At 37.2% G+C, this 12,034-nt stretch overlaps 1 protein-coding gene across 2 annotated transcripts in view; it reads left to right on the forward strand.

Moving 5' to 3' along the window:
* Arpc1 (Actin-related protein 2/3 complex, subunit 1A) overlaps positions 1–12,034 on the forward strand; it is a 246,348-nt gene that overhangs the window by 67,504 nt on the left and 166,810 nt on the right. The gene's annotated exons all lie outside the window — the stretch shown is intronic.

Below are 12,034 nucleotides of genomic sequence, written 5' to 3' on the forward strand. Positions count from 1 at the left end.
GTAGAGTTAATTGTGTGAAAAGATATTTGAAAATATTGAAGTAGAATCGTGTGCACTTACCATTTAACGGTGACAAAGATAGCTTGTAACGTTATGAGTTAGAAGTATTTGCAACAGTAGACTTCTTGCTACGTGTGTTATAGCTGAAGGTTTCTGTTGGAGGGGGATCTGTTTGCGTTGACGTAACTATTGGAGGGGGGCTGCTATTGGTGGGAGGGAAGGAAGAGAGTGTATTACTGCGCGTGTTGTATCGGTGTAAGGTTATTGGAGGGAGCGATGTTACGGTGGGTGTGGCTATGGGTTTATTGGTTGTATTTGAATGAACCCAAAATTGCCTACAGTCAGATCACTGCCCAAAATTCATAAAAAGGATGTCCCCATTTGGCCTATAATTAATAGTATTAATAGTCCTACCTATAAAACCTCTCAATTCCTACACAAATTCCTGAAAAAACACTTCAAATTTCACAACTCCAACCCCATAAAGAACTCGATCGAACTTTGTAATCCCCTAAATGAGTTCAGTCTACAACCAAACCACGTTTTATGTTCTTTTGACATCACCAACATGTATACTATATCCCTATCAACAATACTATTAACATCATAAAAAACAATCTGTTGAAACATAGCACATTGAGTAAAATCGAAATTGATGAATGGTTAAAATTACTTAATTTCGTTTTAGACAACAACTATTTTACCTTCAATAAGAAAATTTACAAACAAGAAGGTCTAGCGATGGGAGACCCGTTATCTGGAATACTAGCCGATATATACTTAGATAATCTCGAACATAGTAAGATTATTAATAACATCAATGGACTCTGTCTTTGGCATCGCTATGTTGATGATACCATAGCTATCATTGATAAACAAATCAACAACAGCAATAACATACTATCATTTCTCAACAACTTAGATAATAATATTAAATTCACTAAAGAAGATGAGTTCAATAACTCTCTGAACTTCTTAGACATCAAAATCACACGAGCATTGAACAAATTCGACTTCCAAATATACAGAAAACCCACCTTTTCTCCAACAACCATAAAAAATGATTCTTTACATCCCAACTCACATAAAAAAGCCACTTATCACAGTTTAATATATAGAGCATTAAAGATTCCTATGTCCTCTATTAATTTAAAGAAAGAATTACTATTCATTAAGGAAATAGCTAAATTCAATCGATTTAAAACGAGTATGATTGATAAAATCATTAATAAAACCAAACTGAAACTAGCTACAAATTTAACTCCATTGAAACCCGTCAAACCAAAATATGCTAAATTCACGTTCACTAACCATAGCATTTATCCGATAACCAATTCATTAATGAAGCACGAAATAAAAATATCCTACACATTTATTCTTCAATCACAACTCTTATTAACATCACAGACAATAGTTACTCTGGATCAGGAATATACAGATTGAAATGCTCTACATGTAATTTTTCGTATGTTGGCCAAACTGGCCGCAGCTTCTCCACCAGGTACGCCGAACATTACAATGCCCAAAGACACAACAAATTCTCCGCAATGGCCAACCACATGAGGGACACAGGGCATAAATTCACCACAATAGAACAAGACCTCCGTATCCTAAAAAGAGTCGATAAAAGTAAACTCATGACAGAATATGAAAACTTATTTATTTTCCTCGACCAACATTTTAATAAAGATAAGAACCTAAATGACACTTGATAAAAAAAGCCCCTTGTATGAACAGATTCTTATTTTATTATGAGAATCAACTCCCCTCACCAACATATTCTTAAAAATCTTCAACCTCACATCAATTAGCGTTCCCACCTCCCCTACAGCTAATATACCCCCCTCCCTTCCCCTGCCGCTAGTACCTCTAATTCAAATACAACCAATAAACCCATAGCCACACCCACCGTAACATCGCTCCCTCCAATAACCTTACACCGATACAACACGCGCAGTAATACACTCTCTTCCTTCCCTCCCACCAATAGCAGCCCCCCTCCAATAGTTACGTCAACGCAAACAGATCCCCCTCCAACAGAAACCTTCAGCTATAACACACGTAGCAAGAAGTCTACTGTTGCAAATACTTCTAACTCATAACGTTACAAGCTATCTTTGTCACCGTTAAATGGTAAGTGCACACGATTCTACTTCAATATTTTCAAATATCTTTTCACACAATTAACTCTACGTTTCTTGCTTCCTTTTACAGATTCCACTATTATATGCTTTTTCAACTAGAATTTCTACAAACTCACAATTTACAACATTTGAGCATTACTCCAAATTTTGAGATGGCCCATAGAGATCCTATTTGAAACTGTTCTTCAACTTCTATTCTACAACTTCATATCCTCAACGTGTTCTACAACTTCACCATATGCCTCTGACTTTCGTCTTTTATCTTCAAGTTTAAATTTAAAGTTAAAAACTTCATTATTGTTCCGTATTGAATAGAGAAATAAGATGTACAATATTATAGGTTAGGATCCACCTTTCAATACTCCGTAATAAGATGGTAAAAAGTAGTTACAACCTGTTTAATGGGACCGGTTTCAACACATTTTAAGTGTCATCATCAGCCAATTTGCGAAGATCTTAAAACAACTAGCACATTGAATACAGGCAAAAAATTAACATTGTATCATAACGTAGCAATTCAGTAAATGTTCAAAACACAATAATCACAGTCAAGAGAGTAAACAGAACATCACTATCTTGCGCCGAAAACAAATATAGCTGAAGTTCATAAGCAGGTCAAATATTCGCTTATGTAAAGTCGTTGCTAGGCAGGTCTTGTAGGCATTTGTTTCTCCGGCCGAAGAGCAAAAGGTGACGTGAATGAAGTCCTAGGAAAACAGTGTAGGATTTAATTTCGTCAAATTTCAAAGTGGATATATAGGTTTTATAAAATAATTTAAAACGTTAAAAAAGAATAAAGCCAAATAAAAAATATATTTAAAAAATAGGAAGAAATAATGAAAGAAATACGAGGTTCAACTCGAAACAACTTGCCGTAGTAATTGATAAAGAAATGATAAATAGAGAAAGGGGGGACGTTAATTTGAGGGTGGTGATGGTGGTGGTGGTGGTGGTTATTATTATTAGAGGAAATACAATTGGGCAACAATCCTTAATATAATACTAATTCGAAGAAAAAAGAAAAAGAACCGACACTTCGAAAAATGAAGATATCGGTTAAAGGAAGACAAGGGCCACGAAGGGCGTGAAAATGAAAGACTCCCTAGCCCTCGCAAACCTAATAGCATCGGGGTCGGAAAAGAACAAGAATTGACCAAGGGAGGTCGGACAGGATAGATGAAAGTGAGGAGCCTGGCACAAGTAAGTGGAAGCAATGCCAGGACTCAGCTAAGGGCCCCGTGGTCGCTCTGACAGAGCGTGGGTTGGCGACCACGGGGCCCTTAGCTGAGTCCTGGCATTGCTTCCACTTACTTGTGCCAGGCTCCTCACTTTCATCTATCCTGTCCGACCTCCCTTGGTCAATTCTTGTTCTTTTCCGACCCCGATGCTATTAGGTTTGCGAGGGCTAGGGAGTCTTTCATTTTCACGCCCTTCGTGGCCCTTGTCTTCCTTTAACCGATATCTTCATTTTTCGAAGTGTCGGTTCTTTTTCTTTTTTCTTCGAATTAGTATTATATTAAGGATTGTTGCCCAATTGTATTTCCTCTAATAACAATAACCACCACCACCACCACCATCACCACCCTCAAATTAACGTCCCCCCTTTCTCTATTTATCATTTCTTTATCAATTACTACGGCAAGTTGTTTCGAGTTGAACCTCGTATTTCTTTCATTATTTCTTCCTATTTTTTAAATATATTTTTTATTTGGCTTTATTCTTTTTTAACGTTTTAAATTATTTTATAAAACCTATATATCCACTTTGAAATTTGACGAAATTAAATCCTACACTGTTTTCCTAGGACTTCATTCACGTCACCTTTTGCTCTTCGGCCGGAGAAACAAATGCCTACAAGACCTGCCTAGCAACGACTTTACATAAGCGAATATTTGACCTGCTTATGAACTTCAGCTATATTTGTTTTCGGCGCAAGATAGTGATGTTCTGTTTACTCTCTTGACTGTGATTATTGTGTTTTGAACATTTACTGAATTGCTACGTTATGATACAATGTTAATTTTTTGCCTGTATTCAATGTGCTAGTTGTTTTAAGATCTTCGCAAATTGGCTGATGATGACACTTAAAATGTGTTGAAACCGGTCCCATTAAACAGGTTGTAACTACTTTTTACCATCTTATTACGGAGTATTGAAAGGTGGATCCTAACCTATAATATTGTACATCTTATTTTATCTTCAAGATCATGATTAACTTCGGATCTCTCGACTAACTTTGACTTTTATTCTCTCTTCTTTACTTTGATTATATACGATTTTTCGCCATCGTCTAATTATAAACGCCGGACTATCAACTTTATTTTTATGCAATCTTACTACTTGTTGTATAACAATCTGTTGTTTTATCCATTGCACTTATTTTAGCAGCCTTCTAATGTTAATTTTGTTAATACTTCCACTATTATATCTCATCACATAGTATTTTTAAACCATCATTGTTATTTTTAATGTTATTTTACTTCAAATCTCTTCAAGATTTAAAATTCATTTCATTATTACATGTTATTTAGACGCTTATTTTTAATTTAAGGTTAAGACTATGGCTGTTGATGCCTTCAGGGAAGGTGAAACATGTACCACTATTAGTTAACAAATTTATGTAAATCATCCAAGACGATTTTGTATTGATTAGGTGGTCTAATAAATAACTTAATGTTATTATTTCAATATTGTTTCCTTGGCGAGTCAGGGACTCACCTTGACAGAAGAAAGGTATACCATTACGGAAATTGAGTTGTTAGCCATTATTTGTTCATTAAATAAGTTTAGGATGTATGTATTAGGAAATAAGTTTGAGATATGGACAGATTAGATTAGTGGCGAGAATACCATTCGAGGACACTTCAAGATTATTACAATAATCTCTCACTGTTGTTTGGATAATTGCTGCCCTCGCCCTCTTTACATTTTCACCTACTCCTTATTTCTGTGAAGGAATTCTTTTAATTACTCAAAACCTGGTCGGTTGTCACCAAGTCTTTTTTCTATCTGCCGTGTCTGGTTTTCCTTTCACATCGACTAATACCAACCTACACTTTCAAGGAAGACATTTCACAATGACAGAAACATGAAGAATACTCAATTACAGTGTCAACCTATGTGGGACTCATCATAACTATGTGGTAACATAATTTCCTGAATATTTACAAGAATAAATAGGTGAAAGATGAAATAATCACAAATTCAACTTAAATGGGGTTCCTCTGATTCCCCATTACCCAAGGCTAATCCTAACCTATGTTTCCAAAATGAAATAAATTTAACAGTTCTTTTGAACTAGTTTATTACCTAGGAGTATAGTGAGTAGCCCATCCCTTTGTCTTGACCTGGTACTAAACCCAACTGATTTTGAGGGTAGGACAGCTGTTCCAGTGTCAAAAACTCACCTAGTGTTTTTTAAGACAACGTGCTACAAAGAAGGTACAGAACAGACTGGCTACTCACTCCTACAGAAGGGATGGAATTTCAGGAGTACTAACTGATACCTGGTTGAAAGAATGCGTTGTTCCCAACAGAAGTTTTGAAAGTTAGAGCTCTCTTTGTGTATCTGGAGAAATGACGACTTTGTCAGTTCTATCCCTGGGGGAAGGAAATTCAGAACAAGATTGTTACACCACAGTAGATTAAAGTCATAAAAAAATATGAAAGCTATTTTTTAATAAGGCCTGTTTGTCAATAGAAACAAAATTAATAATGATAATGTCAAAACTTTTTTTATTATGTCCTCTTCACACAATAAGTTTTTTTCCTACGTAGTTACCTGTTTGTTTAAACATTTATCATAGCATTCCACGAATTTTTGTATCCCATCATAGAACTCTCCTAGCTGTGACTGAAGCCACTTCAGCTGCTGTTTTCAGTCCTTCATTGGTGTCAAACAGCTGGCTGGTGAGGAACTGCTTCAGGTAGTGGAACAAATGATAATTGCTTTGCACAAGGTCTGGGCTATATGGTGGGTGGTCAATTTGCTCCCATCTAGAAGATCAGATTAACTCTTTTGAGCAGCAGAATGAGGTTGTGCATTATTATTATTATTTCGTATGACAAAAACGAGGATACATTATTAGTACATATAAATACATATTTCTTAAATAAGTATGTGATTTACAAGTCAGCATTCAAAACTTAATGTCCAAACTTTTCAGCCAGTCCACTGCTTCTGTAGAGGCACTATGTAATTCTTTAATGGATCCATTGAATCTTCTTTTTGGGCAGTCCATAACAACGTGCTGGATGGTCTGAGGCACATTATCACAGTCGCAGAATGGGTCTTCAGATTTTCCCCACTTGTGAAGCCAGAATTTACACCTTCCATGGTTTGTTCTGATTCTGTTTAGAGATGTCCATTCCCTTCTCGGTAAGTTGAAACCAGGAGGAGCTCTACAAGGATGGTGGATTAAAACCAGGTGGTCAGGATTTGAAGAGGTCCATTCTTCGCGCCAGATCTCATCAGCATCAAAATGTGTTTCCAGGAGCTTCTCGCCTAACTTCCAGTTGACAATAGGCCACGTCACTTATTCTGTGCAGCTTTTTCAAGGTCATGCAGTACGCAGCTGAGTTTATTGTTGTCCCTCATGGCATGAAGTCTGTCCCAAAACACAGTGGCCATAACCTTATGTGTTGACATTGTTTGGTTTTCACTTTGACCGGAGATGACATGTGTCGGCGTTCCATTGATTGTTGCTTCTATTTGGGAGTCAGATGTGAAACCTATGTTTCGTCCCTTGTAACAATGTGGTCCAAACTTTGATCTCCTTCCCACCGAGCTCGATAGCTGCAGTCGCTTAAGTGCGGCCAGTATCCAGTATTCGGGAGATAGCAGGTTCGAACCCCGCTGTCGGCAGCCCTGAAAATGGTTTTCCATGGTTTCCCATTTTCACACCAGGCAAATGCTGGGGCTGTACCTTAATTAAGACCACGGCCGCTTCCTTCCCAGTCCTAGCCCTTTCCTGTCCCATCGTCACCATAAGACCTATCTGTGTCGGTGCGACGTAAAGCAACTAGCAAAAAAAAAAAGATTTCCTTCCTCACTGTATCGGGACAAAAAGGTTAAAGCTCAAGCCATTCTCCTAGTTTTGTGTTCCTCAGTAAGCATTCTCAGAATCCGTCATGCACACAGTGTTCTGAACTGCAAGGTGTCAGAAATAATTTTGTATAGCACTGACCTTGAAACTTGTGGAAATTGCAGTGACAAAGTGGAAATCATGAAATGCCGGTCTTCATGGATTTTTGCGTTTACTGCATGCACCGTATTGCCCCCTTTATTGCCAAGCTGAGCTCAGCCAGTGAGCGAGAGATCCCAAGGTGGACCGTTCGTTCAGGGCTTTCTGTTTTCTAGAGGCATTTAAGGGAATAAAAAAGAAAGAAAAAATTAAAGACAACATTCTGACATTTATTGACACAAGCATTCATTGAACAACAAAATATCCTTGCTGAGATTAAATACAATACTCTTTCATGATGTTTTATCTTCCAGTATTAATTTACAATTGACCAAAAATAATCTTCATCCTCCATCTCTATGGTTAAGCTCTGGAATCAAAATATCAAAAAAAGATTGGGCCTTTACTGCTTTTTAAAAAGAAAAATATTTTAAATGAAAATATATCCTGAGCCTCCTATAATTAATAGTTGCATTTACAAAAGAAATTAGCAGGCAGCTATCTCGCCTATTGTTTCCATAACAAAATTAAACTGAATTTCCCATTAATTTATTACAATTTCAACACGTGGTCACTGTTAGATACTGATCAATTTTGTTAATTAAGGTATGTAACGTCCGTTAATGACATCAGTAGAAATTCTGTTGGAAAATCTGAGTCAACTCCAAGATCGTAATTAATTAATTATGATTATTAATTTCCAGTATTATCTGGGTAACATATACTTTATCACACGATCGTGTTCACAAATTGGTGTATTTCACTAGATAATTCTCACTGTAGTCATGACACACATTTGTCAAATTAATTAATTAATCATTTAATTATTATCATTATTACTTGTTACCTCCTAAGCTCAAATTAATTATATTGTTTATGGACATTTAAATTTTTACTTGCACAGTACTTTAAAGTTTTGAATCAGTTTGAAAATATTTTGAAAATTTCATTATAAATGCACTGAAAAATTTATCATAACCACGTGTGAATTAGTTAAGGATTAATTTATAAATCGCTTGCCTTTGCTGAAAATGAACTAGACGATCTTTCATCTAAATATGTGATAACTGAAAATTAAATCCTAGCCTAGTCTTACTTGATGTTATTCTCAGCAAATTGTTCCTTAAAATACATTAAACAAATAATAATGGTGGAAAATCAATGTTGAAATAATCCGTGCTGTCGTGATGAACGCACGACCAGATTAAAGCACACTGAATAATTGAAAACATGAAAATATTCCTAACAACATCACACACACACACATCACATTTACACAAGGGTAACCCGTATTTTATGTACACAATATTTACAACAAATCCTGTCATCATGAATTAATTAATAAATTATTTTTAACATGGTAGCGTCAATAATAATAATAATAATAATAATAATAATAATAATAATCATATGGCCTCAGCTACCGTGTGCAGACATTTCAATTTGACGCCATCTGGCTGTCTGCTCGTCAATTTCGACGTTCCGTTTTACTCTAGACCCCCACTAGATGGCAGACCGAGTAAACCGAAACTCTCTTGGGTGTCTATGGCTGAGATTTAATGAATTTTGTCGGGTAAACACCAAATGTGTCACCAGAGATCTTTTACATGCCGACATCGTACGACATGGAGTGTCGAATGGACTTTTTTCCGCCCTTCAAAAGTCCGACTACCTCTGCCGGGTTTGAACCCGCTATCTTGGGATCCGGAGGCCGACACTCTACCGCTGATCCACAGAGGCAGCTTGGTAGCGTCAATAAGATTCGGTAGATGAACTCACGTCTCGTAACATTCTCAATTCAATTAGTGGCTAGTGATCGAACTAGTGTTATCACTTGAAATGAAATACTCTTTAAATAACAACGGAGATCCATCTAATTTTCAGAGATTAACTTGAAGATTCTACTAGAATTCAATAATCATCACCATCACATGGGTTACGAGTCGCAAGTGTAGTGTTCGTGAGCCTTAATGACATTATTATTATTCTGTACTAATGGAATGTATTCAACACGTGCTCCACTTTATTATAATTCACACCGTGCTCCATAAACACAAGCAACAAATTATTCAATTAATATCCCGCAGGATCACCAATATTCCAGGCGCAATCATGAACTGAGCACATCAAATATCATATATGAGAAAATCCTAAGTCAATTTATAGCCCACGTCCGTTTAATTACATTTTTAACCCGGTCTTCTACTTCAATTTATTCTTATTTTTAGTGATTATTAGGTCTATCAGTCCTCCTGAGATGTCGTGAAATTAGATGACACGATCCTAAAGAATTGCAAGTGGACTTGGATGACACTCAATTCGACACTATTTCACCAAAATTAAGTACAACTCCATATCACGATATTTCCAATATCACAGGTAAGCAAGATGAAGTTTATCGCGTGGTCAGTGATTTTTAACATGCCTAAATCCTACATTTGAGAATTCATTCAAAGACAGACTACTACAACTAGTCTAATAGATTTCAAATTTCAGTCACACACGTGTAACTCAACTACCGTGACACATTGAGAATGAAAATGGAAGTAACTCAATCTACTGCAAAAACTAATAGAACTACGATCTAGGGAAGAAAAATCGTCTAGTTTTACATAGATGAGAAAGATATCAGGCAGTTAAAATGGTACTCAAGTTTAGCTGAAGTTCGATTCCAGGTTGAGGTCCGGCATTCTGGCATTTTCCCATCAGTCACCTCCTCCAGCCAGAAGTGCCTTAGATGCTTAGCAAGTCATGGAGACAGCAGTAGACGTCCCACGATGAAATTCCACTGAATCTTGTAGAGGAAGAATCCATCTTGAAGTTCACGTCGATTCGTTGGGATGAGTTTCGCCACCTGCCAGTAATGTAAGCTGTAACTAATGCAACAAATATTAGAATTTGCACATACACGTCGGAATATTTAATGTTCTCGTGGAGAAATGAACTTAACTTGGATCACTAATTTCGAAGTACACTCCATAAGACTTTATCGTAAATAACTGAAATAAATTGGCAGAGTAGATGTCTGCCTGCATGGCTGAATTTATTTCCACGTGGTCCCGATGAATATCGTCAGCAGTAGCAGAATAGAATAGCGTAGAGTAGGGGCAGAGCAGAGTAGAGAGTGATTTAATGTGAACATGAGGTTTTATAGTTTTCGCTCGGGGGGGTGTGCCTTTTCTAGAGACGATCATTGGTTCACAGGGTCTCTTGTAATTGGTCGTGACTGTTCTGGAAACTTGTCGTCTGCTCGTCCGCTGGTTGGCATGCGCGTGCTCCTCGCTTGGGACACTAGTCTGTCACATGATCAACTCCTCAATCGAAAACAGATCAATACTTGCTCCCACTGAATTGAAAATAACCAGTTTGGTGCGCTCACATAGCTATCGAAATGATAAATCCAACTCTTGGCGAACAATAAAACTTTCAATGTCGACCTGTCGTAAATAATCCATTGATGACTAAATTTGACGGGGACAGTATCATCTGAGATTACAGAAGGTTGGCCTGATTGCAGTTCATCATGGACATTGTCCTGCCCGTCCTTGAACAGTCTCACCCATTTACATACCTTGCTGTCACTCATTGCATTCGGACCATATACCTCACATATCTGGTGCAGCCGACGCGTTCCTTGCTACAAAAAATCAAATCATAGACATCATTTCACACTTGATGGGGCACTTAGTTATCTGAAACATTTCGACTGCCCACACCGAACCATACACAACTGTTAAGACTGCAACTGGTGTTGACTCATGCCCAAGGCATGCCGGGAGACAGCACATGTGCACATTTCAACAGGCACACCGACTTTACAAAGCTACAGCCGATTGGATCTTAGTTAAAAAATAATCCTCGTAGAAATAAAATTACCATGAAATTTCCATCACAGTTACTTTAAAATACTGCAAGTTCCTGCATACTTTTCATTGTAACCATGAGAATGTACTCGTGGGAAAAGTTGTTTCTGTGAATTATTATTTTTTAACTATTTTTTCAACAAATACCTCTTCCAGAACTCTGTGAAAATACAAATGAGGTACACTGGAATATTACCCTTTCTGCCCAAGCTGGTATGGAATGACTAGTATATTGTTGGGACCCTTCAGCATGTCAAGGTATATATTCTTAACACTGGCAAGTTTCACAAAATTGAAATACATTTTTTAATAGCAGTTTGGCACATTTTGCATTTATTTGATTTGATCATAATGTCAGACTTCTTCATCCATTCCCTTTTCCAGATTCTCTCTGGGTAGGGTAGTGTACCAAAGTGTAGTGTACCTTACTCGATCTTTCCACCTTTCCTCTTCTAGTACTTTATTGCTATCGACTCCTCTATTTGCAATACAGTCCACAACAAAGCTTCTCCACCTCATTCTGGGCCATCCCCTAGGCCTCTTTCCAGTCCCTGTATCCATGAATGTTCTTTGGTATTCTCTCTCCTGGCATGCTCATCATTTGTCCAAACCATTTTAGCTTTGCTATATCAATCTCTTCTTGAAGTTTACACACTCCCATGCTTCTCCTTATTTCCTCATTTCGTATTCTATCTCATCTTGTTTCCCTGTATGCTCCTCAAGAACCTCATTTCAGCTGCTTGTATCTTACTTTGGTTTTGCTTAGTCAACATCCAGGCTGCTCAAGCATAGGTCATTATAGGTTTATGATAGGACAAGTATAAAACCTTCTTGCACGTCATTG

This window comes from Anabrus simplex, chromosome 5 (genome assembly GCF_040414725.1).
Source record: "Anabrus simplex isolate iqAnaSimp1 chromosome 5, ASM4041472v1, whole genome shotgun sequence".
Lineage (NCBI taxonomy): Eukaryota > Metazoa > Arthropoda > Insecta > Orthoptera > Tettigoniidae > Anabrus > Anabrus simplex.